The following is a 26257-nucleotide window of genomic DNA, read 5'->3' as shown; positions in this document are numbered from 1 at the left end:
TCCAACAGATCTGTGTCCTAAACAACAGAGATATGAACTCTAAAGATGTGATAAATGAGAAAAACATTCATCTACTTTGAAAAGATTTGGCTTCTCATCTTGCTCCTGATTCTTTAATACCTTTGGGATATTGGGCAAGTTTCTTAACTGCTATCTGCCAAAACAAGGAGGACTGTTGGATTAGATGTCCTCTCTAGACTTTTCCATCTCTAGACCTGATTCTATAATCTATATCTATTCATCCTGCAAAATTCTTGTCCATATATCCTGATCAATCTATCTCTGGAGGTTGTCCCTCTAAAAGACCCTGAGCCTTCTCATTATCTTGATCCTCATCTCCTGTGAGTAAAGGGTATCATCAGAATATAGTGCAAGGGATGACATGTTTCTAAAAGCATATCAATAAAATGTAACACAAATCTGTCTGAATTGTAATAAGCACACTCATATACTTCTAGAAAATTCAACTAACCAAAATAAACCTATCACCCTAGTCAAATGGAAAGTGAAACGACAAAAATGAGTAGAGTTCTTGGAAAAATGGTACACTTGAGGTTTCTTCTGGCTACACAAAAACATCTAAAGTCTCATATTTGGGGGAATACTTTGAACATATAAATGGATTATACAGGGAAAATTAATTTTTTTTAATTGAGATGTTTTTTAAAATAGTTTTCACTAGATAAAATCCCCATGAAAGCAGAAGAAGAAAACTTCATACTTATTTTTGTTCTCAACAGACTAATTTCATTTTATGTATGAACCTCTACAACGGTTAAAAAGATATAATAATAATTATTATAGTAGTAATAATAATAGGTATTTAAAAATATGCTTTAAGGTTTGCAAAAGAGCTTTTAAAATTTCATCTTATTTTATTCTCACAGCAATCCTGGGATGACTGTGCTATTTACAGGTAAGAAAACTGAGGCAAAAAGACATTAAATGACACAGAGCTAATAAGTGTCTAAAGCCAGATTTGACTTCAGAGCTTCTTGATTCCAGGCTCAGTTCTCTCTAATACACTGTTAAAACCAGCTGACTCTTAGGTTTAGACATATAGCTTTTATTATTCCCTGCTAGTTCCATACAACCTTCACACTTTCAAATTAGGAAAACTTGGCTGAGAAGTGCTGAGAAAGTACTGACATGCATATCTGATATTTATTGTAGAGTGTACCTATTATGTTGTTAATATACAAATGATACATGCCATGAATAGAACAGTCTGATACCAATACTTTCTAGAAAATTGTAAAGTATATAAAAAGATTTTATATATACATATATATGTATATATATGCAAAATTCCTTCACATTCATGACTTATTTTTAAACAACATGTCTTTTATGTGATAAAGAATTTCATTTGATGGAAAGGATCATTTGAAAATTACAATTTTAAGAATAATCAAAATTTTCTCATGGGAGTAATAAGGTTTCTATACAAGGTACAAATCCAAAATTGTCTTTTAGTCCCAATGCTGTGCAAAGACTATACAATGGTCATTTCAGAGTCCTTTAAAATAAATGAAAAAATATATGGTAACTCTCAAGTTGGCTTCTCAGTAATATTGGGAATTTTGTTATATGCTGTATGAATTTAACTATACTGACATAGAAGCCCATTCATATGACATGCAATTAAAAAAAAAAAAAAAACCTCTTCCTGAATCATGATTGCTATTGTTTTTTTAGTCTTTTCAGTCATATCTGACTCTTTGTGACCCTATTTGAAGTTTACTTGGCAAAAGATAATGGGATGATTTGCTATATTCTTCTCCAGCTCACTTTATAGATTAAAAAAATGAGGAAACAGGGATAAGTAACTTGGCCAGGGTCACAGAGCTAATAAGTATCTAAGGCCAGATTTGAATTTGGAAAAATGAGTCTTCCTGACTCCAGGCCTGGAGCTCTATCTACTGCATGACCTAGCTGCCCTGAATCTTTAATTTATAAATTTCTTTAATTTATAAATTAAGCATAAAAGTTTTTGATATAAAATACAAGTGATCATTCTTTTACACCAGATTATCTCAAAGCCATCAGGGTTGAATCTTGGGATTAGTAAGGAAAATCTCGGATTAATCCTTTTCTGTTTTTACAGCACAAATAAGTCTGTTGTCCTATGTCTCCACTGTGATTGAATACTATTGTGCTACAAGAAATGATGAGTTCAATGATCTTAGAAAGGCAAGGAAAGATTTGCATGAAATGAAGAATGAGAGTAGCAGAACCAAGAGAATACTAAATGGTAACAATATTGTTTAAAGAATGATTTTGAGCAACTAACTCATTTTAACCATTATAAATACTCAAATTAAAAATAAAAGACATATGGGGCAGCTAGGTGGCACAGTGGATAGAGTACTAGCCCTGAAGTCAGGAGGACCGGGAGTTCAAATATGAGCTCAGACACTTAACACACTTCCCAACTGTATGACCCTGGGCAAATCACTTAACCCCAGTTGCCTCAGAGGAAAAAAATTAAGGGCATATGAAGACACTATCTGTGCCCAGAAAAAGAACTGAAAAAAAGAAGTATGGATAGAATAATTTTGCACATGCACACACATGTGCCTATTTGTGTCTAATAGTTGCCATCTTTAGGATGGGATGGGGCAGGGGAAAAAAAAGAGAAATGTACAAGGTAACTTTATTATATATTTTAAAGGAATAGCAAGTTGTATATAATATATTTGCAGTTTCATGTGTAATCATTTTAAAAATTGTACCATGTTACAGAAAATGCTTATTTTATTCAACAATGTAAAAATAAATACATAAATCTGTTACATTATTTGATTTTTTTTAGTCTCTTGTTTATTGATATAGGCAGAAAAGAGCCTTTAGGGTGTCCAAAATACTTTTTGGATCACTGAAATTCTAAGCAATTAAATCTAGGACATTACATTTTTTTGGTCACAAATCCAACACACAGGAGGCTAATTATTTTCTCAGATACTTTACCTACAATAAGGCTAATAGAGTTATTATAAGGTAAAGAGTTGGTCCAAGCGTCTGGGCTACTTCAAAGATTATTATGCTTTTCTATTCAATTTTGTTTTCTTTTTAAAAACCCTCTAATTAAATAAGATACATGCAAACTTGACTTAGTAAAATGGATAATCTTGTAAGAGTAATTTTGTAAAGAAATTCAAACATTCAGACAGAAGGTGACTACTATATATTACTTAATATTCTGATTTTCCCCCTAGCTAAAACAGAAATTTTCTCAGGTCCTTTACAGTGGAGTCAGAATCTCCCTGGAATGATTCCAGATGTTCAGATATGGCACAAATATTATTTATAAATAACTATGTTAGGTCCTGGGGATACAGGAAAAACAGAAAGCTTATTTTTTATTGCTTCTTCTCCAAGTTCTCTGCTCTCAATTTTCTAGTTGCTTATAACTTTTCCTCTAAATCCACTACCAGATAACTAGTTCTATTAATTGGCTAATAATTCTAAATAAGAAGGTACAATTGAGTTGGTTCTTTTAGTCCACTTCTCATGAAGAAAAATCTGTTCTCCTGTTACTCTAACAGAAGAGAAAGATGTAAAAAGTAATACTGCATCTAGTTCAACTTTTACTTCCTCCTGTAACTATATTCTTCAATTACAACAAAGTTTCTTTCATTTGTCCACTTTTCAAAAGAAAGGAAAAAGTTGTTTCCTTTAATAGGAAAATACTGGTGAGCCATGGCTGTGAACTAGGGATGAAGTACATTCTTTCTCTTAACAAACCATTGTACATAATTAACTAAAAACTGAACTTCCTGTTACAAGTTGTCTACGTAAAGGGTCATAAAAATCTGGGTTTATATTGTAAACATTTTTGAGAAGCAGATATTTCTTTCGGAACAAACCCAATTTTAAATAACATTTATACAGAACAGAATAAAGTTGTTCAACAGAAAGTTTAAGTGGTTTCATTGCAGATAAGTTTCAAGGGAACTAATGAGTGTCACTCATTTGGATTCATGTGTTTATGTTTATGTACTTCTTAATACACAAGCAGCCATTACCCTAAAATTCTCTAATAATTAAGAATCTTCAGGGATTCAATCAAGAAAAGAAAGAAAATTGATTTAATTCAAACAAAAAGTAAAAATAAAAATACTGAAAAAACATCATAGAAACATATCCAAACTTACCAAAAGAAATATGTAGGTCAGTACTTAGATATTAATTTTCAATTATGCCAATTTTCACTAGTAACATAAGAAGGTCAAAGTGACCTAACTAAAGTCTCAAAGTCTCACTCCAGTTTACATTTCCCTCTGGTTTATTTACTTAGTTTTATTTACATTGGCTGAGATCGAAAGATTTGATAAACAAGTGCTTTAAGAAGAAATAGAACAATCACTGGTTAGTTGAAGAATTTAATAACCTGTAAATAGGTTCAGAACATTTACATTTCAGCAAAATAAGGAAAAGAAAAAATCTTTATAGCTCTAGGTAGTTGACTTGAAAAATAAATGTATCTCTGTACTGTATTACTAACGTATCCTTGTAGTACAGGTCATTTCTATAAAGGCTGCCATTTTTAACTTGTAAATAATCTTTTTAATGGTCAAATTCTTCATTTTTATAAGACTACAGAAAAAAACAATAAAAGCTGCAATAACATATGACAAGGAAACCAGATGACAGTATTACAATATGGTGCCCCAGGTCAGAATGAGATAAAGAATAATGTTGGAATTCAAGTCAATTGGCTGAAAACTTCCCACAAAATCCATGAAATTTTATTTATTTATTTATTTATTTATTATTTAGATTTTTTTTCACAGTATATTTGCATGAGTAATTTTTTTTAATAATATTATCCCTTGCATTCATTTTTCCAAATTATCCCCCCCTCCCTCCACTCCCTTCCCCCGATGACAGGCAATCCCATACATTTTACATGTGTTACAATATAACCTAGATACAATATATGTGTGTAAATACCATTTTCTTGTTGCACATTAAGTATTAGCTTCCGAAGGTATAAGTAACCTGGGTAGATAGACAGTAGTGCTAACAATTTACATTCACTTCCCAGTGTTCCTTCTCTGGGTGTAGTTGTTTCTGTCCATCATTGATCAACTGGAAGTGAGTTGGATCTTCTTTATGTTGAAGATATCCACTTCCATCAGAATACATCTTCATACAGTATTGTTGTTGGAAGTGTATAGTGATCTTCTGGTTCTGCTCATTTCACTCTGTATTTCTCCTGTTGGTCATTTCTTACAGAGCAATAATATTCCATAACTTTCATATACCATAATTTACCCAACCATTCTGCAATTGATGGACATCCATTCATCTTCCAGTTTCTAGCTACAACAAAAAGAGCTGCCACAAACATTTTGGCACAAACAGGTCCCTTTCCGCTCTTTAGTATTTCTTGGAACACTCTTTCATATGAGTGGATATAGTTTCAATTTCATCATCTGAGAATTATTTGACAAACGTTTGAATGATTAAGTTAAGCTATGGCCTATGGGACTCCAATGCTGTTTAAGGAGCCTTCCAAGAGGCTACTTTTGAAGGCAACATATATTGCCCCAGTGTTCTTGAGTTAAATTTCTAGTCCCAGAACTTTTCTTTGTAGTCATGTTTATTTAGTGATTTGTTGATGAATGCTTTCCATTAATAAAGACAGAAGAACATACAGCTTGGTAGATGGATGGAATGGCCTAAATAGAGAATGTATATTTGTCTAGGCTTGAAATAGCTAAAAAAGGGAAATCATAAACTGAAATACTAATATATAATTATAAAATTCCAAGCAACTTTTAGCTCTCCATAATCTACATTTTCCTAGATGAAAGCAACTTGAAATGTAAACATCAAAAACCTTAAAAAATAATGAAGATGTACAGGATATGGGATCATTAAATTAAAATTTTAACCTAATTTTTAGGGAAAGGAAAAAGTATTTTTGAGTGTTCGTATCTTCCGGGGAAAAGACTGTATGTAGCCTTTGTTTTTTCTTACAAAAATTTTTTTTCCCCCCCAAACCATCTTTTCCTTAAAGAAAATGATATTAGAGTAAGGGCTTATTATGCTATACATACTCTTTCATAAATTATAGAAAATTTGATTCTAAATAGAATCTCAAATTATTTTTACATATTAGTTGATAGAGCTGCCTCAAAATTATGTGTTTGTGTGTGTGTGTGTGTGTGTGTGTATGTGTGTGTGTGTGTGTGGTAAACTAGAACTATATTATGACTTATAAGCATACTCCAATTTATATAAGTTATATTCTCAGAAGTTTGTAAACCAGTTGTTTGGATCTTAAAATTTATTTTCCTATACAAACAGTATCATAGACATTAATTATAACCTCCAGGACAGTCCACAAAAGCATATTAGAATCATAATCTAACTGAAGTACAGTTAGGCATAATATAACTAAAGGTCCCCCAGGCATGATGAAAAAGCACCAGATTTATAGTCAAGGGAGCTGGGTTCAAATATTAACCTCATGCAAGTTTTAAAATGAAGGAATTGGATAGATGATCCTGAAAATCCCTTCTAAATCTAAATTTTTGAGCCTAAATATAATATTGAATGAACAGTATTATAGAATCTAACTACCACTGTATATTAATGTTTCTATGGAAAAATGCATTCAAAATTCAACTTGGAATGTTAGGAACAAATCTTTCCCCTCCTCCTTCAAATTATGGCCCTGGCAATGAAACTGTGATTGTCTCTGTTCTAGAGCTTCAGATGGTTGGTCAGGGACTGAGAGGGGGAGATGTAGGAACAGAGACAGTGGTGATGACTCAAGGAGACCAGGTGGATAAAAAACTGAGAAGTACTGGGCTCCTTGCCAGTATAAATCTCTAGGGAACACTAATTCATGCACGTGGCTTCCTGTGAACTCTTCTTGTCAGGGCCAAAAGAACTGACCTACCAACTTTCCTTAATACTGCTACCTCATCCCACTTGTCACAGGGATTGCCCTCATTCCCTGTAAAAACAGGAAAAATAAAATCTTACACCCCTCCCACCCCTTTGTTCCTTTGAGGTTTACTAGGGCTTTTTTCTGTTAGTAAGAATTTAAGTGATCATCTCTGTACTTCAGAAGCCCACTAAGATTAGGGACATTCAAGCTAAGGGAAAGGAGATTGAGAATGGTTGGAGGTACAAAGAAAAACTTAGAGAGTACTTTCCATTATCCGATAACTACTACCAGTCCTGTTAATAGGTACACTAATTTAAACTAGCACTGGGATGAAGTAAGAGATAAGGGTAAGGATTGGAGATCACTGCACAAAAAAACAGCCGAAGAGTTCTGTAGTGGAGAGAGGGAAGGGAAGGGAAGGGAACGGAAATGAGAAATTCTAATGCATAGCAGGAAGGAAGGCAAATAGGTCATTATTGCATTATCATTATTGCTAGATAGGTCATTAGCTAGTAAAGGATGTAGCAATCAACAAGTACTTCTTATGCACTTGCTATGTGTCAAATCCTGCTAAGTGATAGGAATTAAAAACCCAATTAAAAAAATAATCCTTAGTAGTTCACAGTCTACACATACTATGTATACATATACATAGGATATAACAACTACACATACTATGTATACATATACATAGAATATATATAGAATAGATACAAAAAAGTATAAGGCAATTAAACGCAAGGTACAAAGATTTTGCAAACTTGGTGGATCAAAAAGGTGACATCTGAGTTGTATCTTGAAGGAAGTAAAGGATTTTAGGAGAGAGTACCTTATAGACAAAGGAGAAATTGATATAAAGGATCAATTTTGTAAATTATGGAGGCATTCTTGTTATACAAATAATATTTTTCCTATTAAGCAAGGAAAATTTCCACATTTTTTGGACAGTTATTTCATCTCTTGGCCATATTATCTTATCCTAGATTGTAGCAAAATGAAACCTATAATATTTAATTCATATGATCTCTCCAAATCAAGAAACCAAGCTAAATATAGGTTAAGCTTCAAATTCTATTACCTTCCCTAAATAATCAACCAATCAACTAATTCATGAGGTTGAGAGTGGAAACAGTGCTCAATAGTACACACTCATAAAAGATTATGTTTTATCTAATTATCAATTTAACATGTGACCAAAAAGTCAATTATTTAAATTAAAATTCTGACACTTCATGCTATGAAACATATATACAGCATCAGATATACACAAATAGGTATAATAGAAGGAAGAATGTGATAAAGGCAAAACAAATGTCTGGACAGTGAGATATACATATAAAAAAATTTCAGGAGGAAGAGATCATTTGTAACTGGGAGAGTCAGAGAAAGCTGGAAGGATGTGGTTTCCTGAATTTGTATTCAGAGGAAAATGTTTCAATTTGGTTAATTCAACAAACATTTATCAAGTAACTACTATATGCATTGTCTTCTGCTATTAGGATGTGAATTCCTTGAGAAATAGAACTTCTGATCTCTTTGAATCCAAGGTGTTTACTTAGCACAGTACTTTGCATGTAGTAAATGCTTAATAAAACCTCTTCATTTATGTAATCCTTTATTCATTCATAATATTATGCAATGTGTTGTATACTAGGACTGCTGGAATACTGAGAGAAAAATGAAACATCCTTTGTCTTCAAAAAAGGGCAAAGATATAGAATTAGTGATTTCTAAACTAGAAAGGCAGGATGAAATACAGTCCTAATGACAGAGAACATAGCATGTTTGGAGGGGAGTAGTGTGACAGGAAGTTGGAAAAGGAGAGGGAAGGAGGGAATGAGCATTTCTGTACTACCCATCATGTGCCAGGTGCTGTGCTAAGCACTTTTATAAATATTATCTCACTTCAGATAGGTTGAAGTCAAATTGGAGACAATCTTAAAACCAGTCAAAGGTGTCTGTATTTTATTTTATAGATTATAGGAAGCAATGAAAAGTTTGGGAGAGGGATGTGCTTTAGGAAGATAAAATTGGTAGTTTAATTGAGAGAATGAGAATACCTTTCAGGGGCTATCATAATTATTAATCTATAGAGATTGACACATAATTATTGACATATAGAGATGTAGTAGTGGTGTGAATGTTGATGGGGGAACAGATATAAGAAATACTGTGGAGGCAGAATCAATAGGAATTAGCAGTTGGTTTAAGATGGGAAAGTGAGTTGCAGAGGAAAAGCAAAAGATGACTTTAAGTTGCTATTTAGCTAATAAATGTTAGAAGTGGAATTTGAACTCAAGTACAACATTCTTTCCACTACACCAATGATTGACTGAAGCAAGCTTAAGCAGAAGCAGATATTTAAATTAGATATATGGGAACATTTTCTCACCATAAGAAGAATATAAAACACTGTATAAAGTTTCCAAAGAGGATTAAAAAATCTTTTTCCCCCTCAGGAGCAGAAGACAGGGGAGATACCAATCTGCCTAGAACAGTTAAATTCCCTGAATGCCTAGAGGCAGGAAGATAGGCTACTTTTCTGGAGACACCTTCTAGCCCCATGGATTTAGGATTATTTTTTTATAGAAGAAAAATGAAATGAACAAGTTTTTTAATAGTCTCTTTGATACAGATTATTTACATAACTAAAAATAGTATAGTATATAGGAAAGTGAAGAATTTATTCCTGAGCTGGAGAAGTGGTAGATAATAATGAAGCAAATACGTTTTTAAAAAGGTTTTAATTTTGCAAAACTCTAAAGTGAAAAAAAAAGTTGTAAATTTGATTGCAAAAGCTGTGTTTGTGTCTGGAACTTCCTCTGGTAAACTGTAAAAGAACAGCTAATCTTTTAGAAGGATAACAGATATAGTCCAGGCAAAGAAGGATTCACTTTAGAAGGCTTATGTTCTTATTATGCATGAGCTTTAAAGACATGGCATATCTCCAAGTACACACACACACACACACACACACACACACACACACACACACACACACACACACAATTTTATGGTTATAATTTGGTTCCTTTTAAAGAACCCTTCCTTACTAATTCAAAGCCATTATTCAATTGATAAATGTCAGAGGCAACGAACAGGCAGTTTTCAAAGGAAAAAAAGTAATGTTTCAAATCAGTAATAATGAGAAAAATACAAATTAAAGCAACTATGAGGTTCTCCCTCATATCTACCTTATTGGCAAAAATTACAAAAGAAAAAAGGTGACAAATGTTGGAGAGAATGCAGGAAAGGAGATATGTTAGAATAGTGCAAAGTTGGAGGAATTTGGAATTGGTCTGGCCATTTTGGAAAGTGATTTGGAATCGCACTCCCCCAAGGTCCCTAAACCCATAACTTCTGGTTTATCCATGCCTCAACTAGGCATGGTGCACTTTAAGAGATCAAATGAAAAGGAAAAGAACCCATATGTGCAAAAATATTTATAAACACACTTTTTGAATCACCCCAAGGCTAAAAAGGTAGGTGAATACCTCATGGAGAATGGTTGAACAAATGATGGTATTTAAATTTAATGAACTATTATTAAGTCACAAAAGTAACAAAATGGAAAGTTTTGGAGGATACTGGGAAGACATCTATGAATTAATATATGGTGAAGTAAACAGTTCTAGAACAATGTAGTAATTTGTTTTGCTGGACTATAATATTAACAATATTATGAGAGGCTTTTTTGTTTAACAAAGAAGTGAAAGAGAATAATAATTACTTATTAAAAATAAATTTTAAGATGAATTTTTATTTAATGACAAAAAATAATTCCTTAATGATAAAGAACATTAAAAGGATTTAAATTACAATGTACAAATATTTGTATTTTCTCTAAAAAAAAATACTATTTCTTTAGAGAACTAAGGAACATTCAGGAAACATTTTTCTATGTTGCAGTTTAAATTCTATTCAAAGTGGGCAAGTCATGGAATGATAAATTAATTTTAAATCCACCGAGAAATAATTTTATGTGGGGAGAAAATTAACTTAAAATAAAACAAAATCTGCACTTGAGTTTGCCTAATCTTCCTAGTGCTAAGGAGGAACTGAAAAAAAAATAGAGTAATCATCTCTGACTTCAAGTTGAGCAAGGAAATATTTATAGCAGATTTATCTTAGAATATGGCAATTTAAAAATTGTATTTTATTTTCTTGAAAGCATCCTTTTCTGGAAAAAGTCATCATTTTCCAAGAATTTTTTTTTAAAATGCACTCTAAATCCTGAAAACATCTATATTTAAAATATATTTAAGACAATAGATTTTAGAGGATTTTTAGAATGTAATTACAAAGTATGAAAAAGTTGCAAGTATCAAAGATTTTACTACTCAGCAAATACTTCCTCTCAGAAAGAACAAGGGAATAAAGTAAAAGAAGAGTAATCCATCATCATGCTAAACAAGCTTCTAATTTTTCAACCTCTGACAAACATGGTCATTAAAAAATATGGGTGTTAACCACACTAAGATTTTGTATCTTCATTTGCAAAGAACAATTTACAAAGTTTGAAGAAACAAAGAGATGATTTTTAGTTTGTGAGGATAGATAGTTGCAACACAAAAAGACAGTGTGAGGGAAGGTGGAAAATGGAATACTGGTTGTCATCTTTGGCAATTTGTCTTCTATATCCAATTAGTAGTCAAATATTGTAAATTCTACATTCATCCCTGTTCGATACTCATGTGAATGAATTTGACTGAAGGTAAAAAAAAATTAAGTGCTTATAATATGCTTCTATTTAGCTAACAGTGTTGCCAGTGTGGAAGGCAAAGATAGTTTCTTTATTCTTATGAGTAAAATAAAAAGGCTGCTGACAAGTGATATTTAAAGTACAAGCCAATCAGTGTCTTGAGCCTTTGTAGAAAGTAAAATAAGAATTATAAATGTAGCACTTGGGACACTCTTCATCACAAGGGAGGTCCCTACAATATCTACCCCACTTTAAAAAAATCTTTTCCTTTTTTCCAATTACAATTTTTCCAAATTACATTTCAATTTTCCAAGTCATTTTTTCCATTTGTAAAAACAATTTTTAACATTTGATTTTTAAAATTTTGAATTCCATATTCTTTGTCACCCTTCTGCACTTCCTTTCTCATTGAGAAAGCAAATAATATGATATCATTTATACATATGCATTCAGGTAAAACCAATGTGCATATTAGACATATTGTGAAAGAAAACAACGGTATCCCCTTCCCCCCGCCCAATAAAAACACCAAGAAAAATAAAGTTAAAAAAAAAAGTGCATCTCTCTGCACTTAGACTCCATCAGTTCTATTTTTAGAGGTGGATAGCATTTTACAGCATGAATCCTTAGATAATTTCTGTCCCAGTTTCAAAGTGTGTGATGAGACTGTATACACTCCAAATCATAGTTCTTGTTGTTCATTCATTTCAGTCAAGTCCAAGTTTCAGTTAAGTGTGACCCCATTTGGAGTTTTCTTGGCAAAGACACTGGAATAGTTTTCCACTTTTTTCTCCAGCTTCTCAGGCTGGATTTGAATTCAGACCTTCCAGATTCCAGGCCTGGCATTCATAGCTCCTTATTTGTTCACTTTTTTTCTTAGTCAAAAACACAATTAGTTAATTAGTTCAAAATGAGATATTTAATGGAATAACATACTCAGAGGGAGGAATAGGTATTCATAGGGATCACATTTAAGGGGAATGTGTAAGGAGAACTTAGATATATATGCAGTGGAGCAATTCAAGAATCTTTCATAATGTTATTGTATGTTATTCTTCTTCTTCCTACTCTTATCTATTCTCTCTGTTCCCTGCTTTTTTCTCTCTTGAGACGAGGTCTCCTTGTCTCTCAAAGGCCACAAATGAAGTAGCCTTTTGTGGGCTTAATCCCACTTGGGAATTTTGATCTGCTCCATTTCTGACCTTGGGTTAGTTTATCCTTTCTTGGGCAGCCTGATGTGCTTCTTCTACTCCTGAAGGTTCACCATACTGGTGGCAGACTTGGCTTGACTGATACCACACTGGCTTAGTTTATTGCAGGTTATGACTCCTGAGCTCTGCCAGCATCAGTCTCCAAAAAGCAGGAATTCCAGGTGTGTGTGTCCCCATGCCCAATCATTGCACTACTCTCCCTGACCTGCTCCCTTTTGGATGTGACATCTCCTCTGGACATAAGATTCTATCAGTCCATATTGGTCTCATGATGCTTTCTGGAGAGCTGATTTCTAAGTATCTCTTGGTGCCTGTTAAATATGGAAGTCTCTTCTGAGGATTCCTCAGATGTTCTCAAATGATAGTTTCTGAGACTATAATCTTGCTAGGTATTCCTCCCTATCCCTGCCACCAATATCTGGGCTTCATCTCTTCAGGGCTGACCATCTTAATCCAGTATGCCAGAGTAAAAATGGTAAAACTTTGTACTGATAAGGGGACAGTGATAGCTTTCTACATCTAGCTAATAAATATCCGGCAGAATATTCCAGGCTAAGATTAAAGTCTTTTCTCCCCACCCCCCTTATGACTGGAAAGAGATTACAGCACTCTGTTCCAAACTTTCCTGACAGAAAGTTAGGCTATCTAAAAACACAAAAGACCATGTCTGAAAATACATGTCTCATTCTATATCTCTAGTCCATCATCTTTCTGCCAAAAGAAGGCAGATATCTTTATCATCAATCAATTAACAAACACTTATTATAAATGTTTATTATATGCCAAGCACTTTACCAAGCATAGGAATAGAAAGAAAAAAATTAAAAATAGTCCCTGACTTCAAGGATCCCTATATTAAAATTGGGGAAATATGTACAATATAAATACAAGATTCACACAAAATAAATACAAATCAACTGTGGTGAGGAAGGCATCAACAACTGGGTAGATGAGAAAGACATTGTCAAGAGTGAAATTTGATGGAAGGAAGGAAGTCTTAAAGGAAGCCAGCTTGTCTAGAAGATAGAACAGCATTAGTTATGAGGGACAGCCAGTATAAAATGGCATGAAAACAAGGAACTATTGTGCAAGCAGATAGGAAGTAGATCCATATAAGACCATAGGAAGAAGACTAGGAATTTAGGAAGGAATTAGGTTGTGAAGTGCTTTAAATGCCAAATTTTATCCTGCAGATAATATAAAGTCCCTGTTGTGTATTAAGTAGGTGGCCAGTGGCGAAAAATCAATTAGTAGCTATGTGAATGATAGATAGGAATGGGGACGGATTTCAAGCAAGGAGTCCAATTAAACATTTGGTAATAAGCAAGAAGTGATGAAGACCTAGATTAGGATAGCAATTGTAAGTGGGGAGAAGACAGGTATAAGATATGTTATGGAGATAAAAAATGATGAGATCTGGCAACATATAATTTAATGATTGTATATAGGGATGGGGGAGGGGTGAATAAGAGTAAAAAGTCAATGATTAAACTGGAGTTGCAAGCTTATATGATTGGAAGGATGGTGGTCCCCTAAACAATAACAGGAAAGTTTGGAAGTGGTAAAGTTTAGGATTTTGGGGAAAGAAAAACGATCTGTTTTAGACAAGATGATTTTGAAATGTTTATGAAATATTAAGTTTAAAATGTGCAATTCTAAGTTTATGGTATAGACAGGAGATCATGAAAAAGACTAGGACCATAAATCACTTTTTTTTTTCTTTTTTTTGCTGAGGCAATTGGGGTTAAGTGACTTGCCCAGGGTCACACAGCTAGGAAGTGTCTGAGGCCAAATTTGAACTCAGGTCCTCCTGACTTCAGGGCTGGTGCTCCATCCACTGCGCCACTTAGTTGCCCCACTTTATTCTCTTATTTATCTCCATCTCTGGCTCTATCTATGAGCCATTTATATAGCAATGATAACTAAAGTCATGGAAGCTGATGAGACCACCAGGTGATGAATACAGACAGAAAAATAGAAGAGGGCTCAGGTCTGGCTCTTGGGGGCAGTCTACTCTTAATGAGCATAAATATTCAAAAAAGGAATTAGAGAAGAGCAATCAGATAAGAGGGGGAAAGGAAGAAAGAAGAGAAAGAGAAAGTGAAGGGAAAGAGGGAGAGGTAAAAGAGAAAAAGAGAAGACAGAGAATGGCTAACCACCCACCCCACCCCCCCCAAAAAATAGAGAAAAAGATGGAGAAGGTTAATAGTATTATATGCCAAGTATAGTATAGAGACCAAATATAAGAATAGAGAAAAGGCCATATTCATTTTCTCTTCTCATAATGAATTACTGTCTTGATTAGAGTAATTGAATTTTTCAAAATTGTTTCACTTGTATTATTGGAGTCATAATATAAATACCTCCTAATTCTGTTTGCTTCACTTTGCTTCAGTTCATAAAAATCTTTTCAGGTTTTTCTGATTCTACATCTTCTAACCATTTCTTATATTCTCATGATAATTTTAAAAAATATTTTTATGTTCTTGTTGGCACTTAACATGACCCAACCTCAATCTCAGACATACTTAATTGCCTATCAAAATCATAGATATCATTCAAGACTCAGCTCAAAAACCATTTCCTTCATAAAGTCTTTTCTGATTCCTAAAATAGATATTTCTCCTTAACTTAACTTCACAGAATCTTGTTTATTATGCATTTGCCATATTCTAATTTTTATTATGTTTCTTTTTGTTTTGTCTTTCTCTCCTACTCATTCTAATTTCCTCAAACATAAAAAATGCTTGTCTCAAGTCAGTGCTATATTTTCTAGCTTATTGAAAAAAATTGTCCCAAGAGAAATAATTGTACATTTATAGTAACTAGTCATATGCAGGCAAAGGGAAATTTTTGACATATATTAGAATATGCTATGTATCTTTGGTAAAAAAAAATTTGGCATAATTGAAAACATGTCATATAATTAAACACAACATATTTTCTCCAGTACTGACTGAAATGTGAATGTTCTAAAACTGTTTTTCTACAACTTAAGATAAATATTTCCACCATTCATATAAATGAATATCTTGACATCTTAATGTCACTTAGATGTTGTTATTTTTCTTATGCTTTTTTTACGGTTAATTGTTTAAAGGAAGACTGTATAAGGAACCACTGACAAACTGGTGAAATAAACAAGAACAGAAATCCCTCAAAGTCTAAAACAAACAACGTCACTGGAAACCACAAAGGATATTAAAATCAACAGATAAAGGTCACATACAGATATGACAATACACACACACACACGGGTATTTCACAGTTCTCTTACAAGGCCAATTTGTAATTCTATCTTTGCCTAATGTTTAATAAATGCCCATGCTCACTCCATAGTTTCTCCAAGTAAGAGACCTGGGATATTTAGTTATACTACCCCTCTCAAAATCTGCTAATTTTGCCAATTTTTGCACTGCATATAGTAGCTTATTTGGGAACACACTTTTTCTTAGAAGGAAATACTTTGTAAATCACCAGGATCTATTTAAAGTTCAATAAACAGCATGCTTCATTATTTTTGGACCAGACCTCTGGATTTTATCCCTGTAGGAAACTCCCAGTGTGGAGTTTCCTATAACAATGAAGATCAGCACCTTGCCTTTAATTCATAGTCTCAGGGAAAGGCCTAGGGTACTGAGAGGATTAGTGTATTATCCAGGACTACACAGCCACTGTATGTCAGAGGCCATTTCTCTATCACTAAAAGATATTGTTTTCAATGATTAATTTACAGAGTATAATTTTTTACAAAGATTTTTTAGGAAAAAGAACTTTGGTCATTATTTTTAGAAAAATAAGAACTTTTTAAATCTGCTGCTATTTTGCTCCCAATCTTCCCAATCCCACTCACTGGTCCGACCACGCTTTTATTTTCTTTGGTAGCTTATTATCTCTATCATGCTTCCTCACTGTGACTATTCTCCAAAGCTTCTTTTTGTGGTCTCTTCTTTTGGTGACCTTATCATGTCCTATAAGTTAATTGTCATTTTTATCCATCTAGAGACAGAGACAGAGAGAACGTGATCCGCTCACTCTGTTCAACTCCAATCAGCAATTCATTATTGGATATATCAAAATGATACACCACAGACATCTCAAATTCAATATAATTTTATGGAACTCATTATCTTCCACCTAAAACTTACCCAAATTTGTTGAATTGGCAAGTCAAGCCAAAACAAGTCAATCAGCATTCATTTATTAAGGACTTACTATGTACCAGGAAATGTGCTAAATACGGAAAATACAAATAAGCTAAAGGAAAGATAGTTCCTCCCCTCAAAGAGCTCATATTCTCATAAGGGAAGACAAAACATAAAAAGGAAACTAAAAAATTTGAGAGTGATGGGGAAGAAGAGAAAGTATTCAGCACAAGAGCATTTTAGAGAAAGTCCTGAACAGTTACAATCACAATCTTCAAGGAATAAAGATATGGCTAGTCTGTGTCCCTTCCTTAAAATGAAAGTTCAGAGAGGAATTAGCCTAAATGAAAGAGAGGAGCTACCACCAGGAGAGAATATGCTTCAAATGTGCGAAGTCTGGGAGTTAAGTGACCATTTAGGATAAAGAGGTTTCTGTGGCATTGGAGAGAAAGTCTGGGAGTATCAGGAATGCAGCCTGAAAAGAAATGGGCAACATCATCCTTCTAATTCAGGGGCTATTAAGAAGTATGGACCCCAAAAGTATCAAGGAATAAATCTTGAAGATTCTTGAATGAATGGGGGGGAAAACTTCATCTTTATTATAATATAACTAGTTTATATTTACTGCTAAAGGGATCTATGACATAAAAAGAATTAAGAAATTCTCTTTATAGAGCTTTACAATCTCACTATTATCTACTTTCCATACATAATTAGTTGTAAAATCTTGTTGTCAATATCCTTAGAGAATCTATTGCTTCTGTCCTTCTATTTGGGTAATTAAATGAATGAAAAATGTTCATATTACTGCTTATTAAATAAAAGCTTATCATGTGCTTAGCACTGGATCTAGCTACTGGGATCCAAATACAAAACAAAACAGTTTTCACCCTCGAGAAAATTAATTACACACACATATATATAGAAACAATACAAAGAAGAGCAGTGGTCAGAAAAGAATATTTTAGCTTGAAAGTTATAGGTATGGTGAATGACAGCTATACGGGAGTAGATGGAAACACAAGTAGTCACCATCTTAAATTCTGAACTTCATCATCTTTTGCCTGAAATACTATAATCACCTTCTAAGGTTTTATTGCCTCCTTTCTGAAATTCTTCCTTCACACAGATACTTATATACATGTCCAATTATATTATACCCCTTTTTAGTAAACCCCTGTGTTTGTTTGCCTGTTGTTTCTGGATCAAATATAAACTCCTCTCTTTAGTTTTTTCGCAAGATGACTGCAATCTTTCTTTCCAGAATTATATATTACTTCCCTTTACTCAATCTATAGTCTAGTTAAACTGGCCTTTTCTCACCATTCTTCACATGCAACATTCCATCTCTAATCTCTGTGACTTTGTACATTGTCCCAATCATGCCGAGAATACACTCCCTTTTCACTTCTTAGAATCTATAGTTTTCTTCTAAGGTCAGTTCAAAAGCATTCTCCTACAAGATCTTTCTTTATGTCCCCCACCAAGGGCTAGAATCTCTTCCCTAAAATTACCAAGAATTTATTTCATACCTATTTCTATGTGAGCTTGAGAGACAACATGGAGTAACGAATAGATATTTAGCCTTGAAGCCAGGACACTTCAAGTGAATCACAACTTCTGTATACTCTAGGATAGGGCTTTTAAACTTTTTCCACTTGTGACACCTTTTTTACCTGAGAAATTTTTACATGGTGTTGAGTATACAGGTATATAATATTGATATACAAATCAAAATATGATAATAAATCACAATTTTGCAGGCCCCACATTCAATTATGAGACTCCACATGCCAGGCAAAGTGCAATCCACAGTTTAAGGAATTAGGCTCTAGGTAACTTTGAGGAGGTGCTGACTTACCTTGGTAGAGGTAATTTTTTCCCCTGGAACTTCCCTAAATCAACGAAATCAGATTTAGTCCCTCTCTTTACAAGTCTATATATTATATATGTTGGATCTTTCTATAGAATGCAAACTTCTTGATGAGAGAAACTATTTCATTTGTGTGTATCTCGAATCTATAGCACAGTACCTGGAACATAGGAGGTGTACATAAATAAATACTTGCTGATGGACTGATTCACAGACACTCATGGCACTGTGCAATGTAAATAGTTCTAAGGTTAAAGAGTACTTTACATTATGTCTGTTGATGATATATGCAAAGTAAAAAGAACATGCATTATCATATCTGTTCTATACATGAGAAAAAGGAGATCCAAGAAATTAAATTTGCCCAATGCTAATGGTTAATACTAATAAGAAGTAGAGCCAATATTTGAATTCAGATTTTCCATTAATTACACTGCTGTTTCTACTATACTACACTGATTTTCAAAGAAACAGAAAACAGGTTGCAATTAGAGTCCTGTCCTCATGAGGCAATTGTATCCTTTCTCGAATTAAGAACTCCTGTGGAAAAATTTTACTTTATGATTTATATATTTTACATAGCATTTGGCAGGTTAATTTCACTTATGTAAAATTTAGAGAAGAAAGCTGATATCCATTGGTACCTATTCTAATCTCTTCTGTCAGAATGCTTGATCTTGATGACTTATAAGATCCCTATTTGTAGGGAAGTTGCCACTCTATCTCATTCTTCTCCTCAATCCCAACACTGGGGAGTTTTGTCTTTGCTGTCTTTGAAAGAGAAGATATTTTCCTGAGTCTAAACATAGAATTACTTATATACAGTTTTCTCCCCCCCCCAAATCAAAGCATAGTATAAATACTGGTTAAGTAAAAGTGAAAGAGTACTAAAATATGCTGCAGAAAAAGAGGCTCTAGAGGCGGAAAGCATCAAATATCCACACAAAAAAGAAAAAGGAACTGACCACATCTTAATTCTATAATTAAGGTTAAAGACAGGAAGATTGTATTCTATATAATTTTGGCAGTTACAACCTGGCATATTTGGATAAATTAATAATGCTAAAAAATGAGAAAGGGGGAGAAGTTAACCATCGTGATGCTGAAATAGTAAAATCAAAGGAAATTTCACTACAATGAGGGGATCAAAAAAGTTTAGAAACTGTATCAGTCAGCAAACATTTAATTTCCAAGCCAAATGAAAAATGTGATGGGAAAGGATAATATAATTTTGAATGTAGACATTTCCAAAACATGGTGGCAGATTATGAAGGGTATTATCTCATAAAACATTGAAAAAACCCCCAACAGTAAATGGAAAAACCAAACCTGTAGAAAGAATAGTTTAGTTTAGCAAAACCCAACTATATGAAATCGTCCCAAGAGCATTTATAGATGAACCCAAAAGACACCCAACAAATGGAACAGTTTTGACAGCATTTCCATAACAATGTATTGTCATCCTGGGTGACCACTACTCACAACCCACAATTCTAAGTGAGGAAGTAAAAGACTGTAAGTTGGGGAGAACAACTGGACTTGGTCCAATGCACACAGAAGAAATCGTTACCAGATGCAAAAGAATTTTATAATGCAATCAGAGATTTCAAAGTGGGCATGATACCAAAACAATGGATAGGAAATAGTAGCAATGATAAATTATTCTCCAAAAGATGACTACGGAAATATCACCATCTAATGACTTTTATGCTTACTTTTCACAAATAAAGATTTATAAAAAGGATATATACAGATAACAAGAGTATGCTTTGTATCAAAGCTTGTGTCATACTTTGCTAAAAATTTTGCCCCATCTCTAGCTGACTATGCAACTTCTCTGCCATCTCCATTCCTTGTGGAATTCCAAATACATGCCATCCTTCTCACCTCAACTATAGCTCTACAAATTGTATTCAAATCAATGCTACTATTCCTGAAAAGGATGCATCAATCAATTATCTTGTGGCTGCAATCTTTCTGACTTCCCTATTCTACTCTGGATGTTCCTCCATATATGTATTGTGTTCCCCTACTACAATGTAAGTTTCTTTAAGAATCCACTACTGGACTATTTTATTTATATTATATTTATATTTGCTTATATTTATATACCTAGAACTTAGCATATAGTTGACTGTAATAATTAATAATATGTTTTCATCCATCCATCCCTCCATTCTTGCATAAAATTCTCAAATTATCTCATCTGACATTTAAAATCTTTTTTTATCATATTTTTAAATAGATTTTTATTTATAAAATATGTGCATGGGTAATTTTTCAGCATTGACCCTTGTAAAATCTTCTGTTCCAATTTTTCCCTTCCTTCCCCCCACCCCCATATATGTTAAATATGTTAAATACAAGATATGTATACATAGCCATAGTTATTTTGCTGCACAAGAAAAATCAGACTTAAACATAGGTAAAAATAACCTGAGAAGGAAATCCAAAATGTAAGCGGACAAAAACAGAGGGATTGGAAATGCTATGTTGTGGTTCACACTCATTTCCCATAGCTCTTTTGCTGGGTGTAGATGATTCTCTTTATTATTGAACAAATGGAACTGATTTGGTTCATCTCATTGTTGAAGAGAGCCATGTCCATCAGAATTGATCCTCATATAGTATTGTTGTTGAAATATATAACAATCTTCTGGTCCTGCTCATTTCACTCAGCATCAGTTGATGTAAGTCTCTCCAAGCCTCTCTGTATTCATCCTGCTGGTCATTTCTTATAGAACATTAATATTTCATAACATTCATATACCACAATTTATTCACCCATTCTCCAATTAATGGGCTTCCATTCATTTTCCAGTTTCGGGCTGCCACAAACATTCTTGCACATTCAGGTCCCTTTCCCTTCATCAAGATCTCTTTGGGTTATAAACCCAGTAGTAATACTGCTGGGTCAAAGGGCATGCACAGTTTGATAATTTTTTGAGGATAATTCCAAATTGGCATTTAAAATCTTTTGCATTCTGGCCCTTCACTATACTTCCAGTGTTCTTACAGTTTACTCTCCTTCATATCCTCTATGATTTTTATTTATTTTTTGTTTAATTTCTGTTCCTCATAAATGATTATCTGCCTTTGCTCTGATCATTGTTTCTCATGAATGGAATGCTTACTCTCCTCACCTCTGATTCCTACTTTCTTTGGTTTCCTTTGGATTCTTTTGTAGAAGACTTTCCCCAATCCCTGATCTCTCCTACACCATGGCTAATGCTTCCTAAGATAACCTTGCAAATACTTTCTATATCTGATATCCACATTGTTATTTGCATACTGACTCACTCATTAGAATGTAAGGTCCTTGAGAGCAGGGGCCAATTTTTTTTCCCTTTTTTTGTATCTCTAGTGCTTAGCTAGTATCTGGCCTACAGTAAGTGATGATGATAATATTAATAGCTAATATTCATATGGTACATATTATATGCTAAGGTACTTTACAATTACTCTCTCATTTGATCCTCACAAGAACCCTGGGAGGGAGGTGTTATATTATCCTCATTTTAAAGATGAGGAAACTGAGGCAGAGAAGGTTAGTTACTTTCAAACAATCACAGAACTACTAAGTATCTGAGGCCAATTTGAACTCAAGTCTTCCTGATTCCTAGTCTATCCCTCTTTCTACTACACCAAGCCAATCCTTAATAATTAAGCAATTAACAAATGCTTAGTTGCTTGACATTCCCAGAAATGTCATTAGAAATATCAGCATCCTGAAATAATTAAAGCTAATAATCAAAGCTGCAGATAACTCAAGGGATATTGGAGAAATGCACAGTGGATACAAATAACCTGCAAAATATTCTGCTATTGTCTTTAAAAATGTCTATAACTTCAAATATGGGGTGCCCCCAAAGCCTTACTACAGTTTTAAGCTATCACAGTTTAACTAAGACTTTTGGGTATCCTGTAGGAAACTTAACTGATACTTTTGGGCATCCTGTAAAAAAACTTAACAGACTTTTGGGTACCCTATACAAAACTTTCCTAAGATTTTTAGACATCCTGTAGAAAACTTAAGTGAGACTTGCCAGTAAGCAGATACCTGGGGTATAATTAATGCACCCTAGAAATAAGTGACACTAACTTCTTCAAACCAGACTCAGAAAAATGTGAAACTTTTGAGGCTATTACATTATGCACATAAGTAGGATAAATTGAAGACTTCTCCTAAGGACACTGTGTATACACTATACATTTTAGTATCGAAGAAAGAATAAATACAGCTTGTGAAGTACCTAGAGATTTTCTAAAAAGTCCTCTTTTGTCCTATTCCCTTCCCATTTTTAAGTCAGAATCTAACTGTTAAAGGACACTAGATAAGTCGTGTGAGTGGTTCAGTAGGGCTTTTTCCATACTGTTTGAGCAATTTGGCATTAGTGTGGAGACATGTAAGAAGCCACCAAAGTGCATGTTGCTATGGCTGGGCTTACTCTGGCAAGGGGACAATAAAATTGCCCTGATTAGTGATTGAATGCAAACTTGCTTAGGCCACTAGTCTGGGTGGGCCCCAGCCCAAACCCCATCCTTCACATTCTGTCCACTCATCCAGCCAGGCCATCTTGGCATCTATCTTACTGATACAGGTCAAAAAAAAACAAACCAACTAGGAAACATATAACCTGACATGGACAAAACCTTGACACTCACCTTTTAAATGTCTTGATATTTTAAGAATGTGTATTCCTGTACAATTGTACAGTAGTATCTTAAAGAATCAGTATCAAGACGTTAGGTTGTGCAATTCCCTCTTGAGATGAAGCCATGCCATAAATTGGAAGAGATACTTGTCTTTTTCACATCCATCAGTACTTCCCTATTTTGATTACAATTCATTTTAACCAAAGTACAGTTTAGGCAGAACTTTTATCTGGTGGTTGGTTGTCTTTCGTTCTCAAAGAGGACCAAAATGATTTAAGTTACAGTGGGTCTAACCGTGGCCAATCAGACCCAATAGAAACTCAGAGTGCTCTGCTACAGGTCAGGCACAAATAGTCCATATGAACTTTTCAGAAGTTTTTGCACATCTTTTAGTATCTTGATCACAGTGTAGGATCCCTACCTGCTGTTGTAATCAGGCCAGGGTTGGATAAGCAGACAATTTTTAGGTCACCTCTTCTAGCTCCTTTCTCACACATGGAGGTGAGCAGGATGATCCTTAAAAGGCTGCTCAGACACTCAGGAGTTGCTGAATCCCACTGTTACTTCTAGTGAGATGTTCCTATGGCTTGGACCAACTGGGTGCAGGCTTGTGACTACAGCTCCTGTTTCTACAGGAGTATCTACACCTGCTGCTTCATCACTTATCCATCTTCACAGGGTCACAAAAGTTAGCAGTAATGAATAACTAGCTACTACTTTCCAGCTGTAGCTACTACATCTTCAGGAGGAGATGCTAAGAAATATGCACTGAATTCCAATCATGAAAATCACTGGAAGATATACCTTCAGTCAGAAACAAGTCTTCTAAACCTTCAGTAAATTATGCTCATTAACTCAACTAGATTGTAATGTACTTGAGATTAGAGACTTTGTCTTATACTTACTTTTATATCCCTAAAATGTATAATATAGTATTTGGAACAGAATAATCACTATATAAATATAGATACAGATATAGATAGAGAGAGGAGAAAGAGAGAGGAGAGAAAGAGAGAGACAGACAGACAGAGACAGAGGGGTGAGAGGGAAAGAGAGAGACAGAGGGAAGGAGAAACGAAAGACAGAGAGAGAAGGAGGGGAGAGAGAGAGAGAGAGAGAGAAAGAGAGAGAGAGAGAGAGAGAGAGAGAGAGAGAGAGAGAGAGAGAGAGAGAGAGAGAGAGAGAGACAGAGAGAGACAGAGAGAGAGACAGAGAGAGAGACAGAGAGAGAGACAGAGAGAGAGAGACAGAGAGAGAGAGAGAGAGACAGAGAGAGACAGAGGACGGAGGGAGAGAAAAGATAATCTGTAATCAAAGGAAGGGTAATAGTCTACAATTAGTATTATCAAGTCACCACAGATTTTTCCTGTTTGCTCCTATTTTCTCTCCATTGCTTTGTTGCCCTAAAATAAGGCTCTTTCGGCACAGCTACCTTGTAGTCAAGTTCTGGGAAAAGAAATACATATTGGTTCTACCTCATCAATCAATAAATATTTGTTGCACCTATGTTACGATATGTAAGCATTTACTATGTGCCAGGTACTTCAGTCTATTCAAATACTAAAATTTTTTGAATCAAAGCTCCTATTTTTAGTTTGGTATTTATCAGAGTAACAATGACCAAATGCCAGGGAGAGGGAGAATTATCCCTAGCTAAGCTATGTTGATATAAGAATAATAAACTTCATAAAAATTCTATATAAGAGGTTTTTAAAAAAATTTATGTCACATTTTTGTTGTGCTGTTTAAATAGGGCATGTTGTTGACTGTGTGTCAACTCTTCTGAAGAATGAAATGGAAAAGATTGTTCTAAGCCACTGAAATGGGTGACAGGATCTAGGAAAGGAGTATTGTGATGGTTCTGTGTGCTCCTGAAACAAAGGTGATTGTGCTCTCTTCTGCATGGGTATCATAGGTTGTTGCTCTAAATGGAAATATGAGAAAATGAGTAACCCAAATTAAGGGCAGCTTAGGTGAGAACAGCTTCTAATACCTACTATGTATGATTCATCAACATGTGTGTCATTTATGAGGGTTAGGAAGAACATATTGTTCTTTATAATGATTTTAATAGCTTTTATTTTACAGAATTTTCTATGTCTATTTGTCCTGTATATGATTTGTCTATAACTTTTTGTATGTTGCCTCTCCCCCTCCTCCTTTAGATTGTGAGCTTCTTGAAGACAGGACTATGTTTTTCCTTTCTTTATATCCTCTAGGTTTAGCACAGTATATTGCACAAAGTAGGTGCTTAATAAATGTGTGCTAACTAATTGACTATTCTATCTAGAATTTGACATTCAAAGGACTTCAGTTCAAAAACTGAGATCTGCCTTGGGTTTTTGGTTGGTTTGAAACTCTTAAAAATGCTTTTGATACAAAACTATATTTATACTAATTATGTAAATCTGTCCACGCTCATAGGGCTCAGATCAAAATAAAATCAAAGAAGAACAATAATCATCCTATGGAGAAATTGAAAATTAGCAAAAATCAAAACTATCAGGTAAGCATAGATGTCAGATAGTTTTAAGCAATTGCTGATTGCTGCACCCTATTTATCTTTATGACACTGGCAAGTGAGAAATGGGTGATGAATGGAAAATTTTGTAAACCAGTACAATATTTGCCTAAAAAAGTGATCTTCAAGCTTGAATTATACAACTGATTCACATGACTTATATACTTCCCCCTCTCCCTTAGCAATCATAATATGCATAGTAAGCAAAACCATGTCTTATCTGATAAAGTATTCCTAGGGAA

At 34.1% G+C, this 26257-nt stretch overlaps 1 protein-coding gene and 1 long non-coding RNA gene across 3 annotated transcripts in view; one reads left to right on the top strand and one right to left on the bottom strand.

Moving 5' to 3' along the window:
* SPIDR (scaffold protein involved in DNA repair) overlaps positions 1-26257 on the bottom strand; it is a 537804-nt gene that overhangs the window by 235943 nt on the left and 275604 nt on the right. The gene's annotated exons all lie outside the window — the stretch shown is intronic.
* Positions 1-26257, top strand: part of LOC141548766 (uncharacterized) — a 102954-nt gene that overhangs the window by 41094 nt on the left and 35603 nt on the right. Inside the window, exon 2 of the long non-coding RNA XR_012484051.1 lies at positions 25919-26000. This is a non-coding gene — a long non-coding RNA (uncharacterized LOC141548766). The remainder of the gene's footprint in view (positions 1-25918; positions 26001-26257) is intronic.

Source organism: Sminthopsis crassicaudata, chromosome 1, assembly GCF_048593235.1.
Source record: "Sminthopsis crassicaudata isolate SCR6 chromosome 1, ASM4859323v1, whole genome shotgun sequence".
Lineage (NCBI taxonomy): Eukaryota > Metazoa > Chordata > Mammalia > Dasyuromorphia > Dasyuridae > Sminthopsis > Sminthopsis crassicaudata.
Note: the sequence above shows the minus strand (reverse complement) of the source record. Positions and strands in the feature narration are given on the sequence as shown.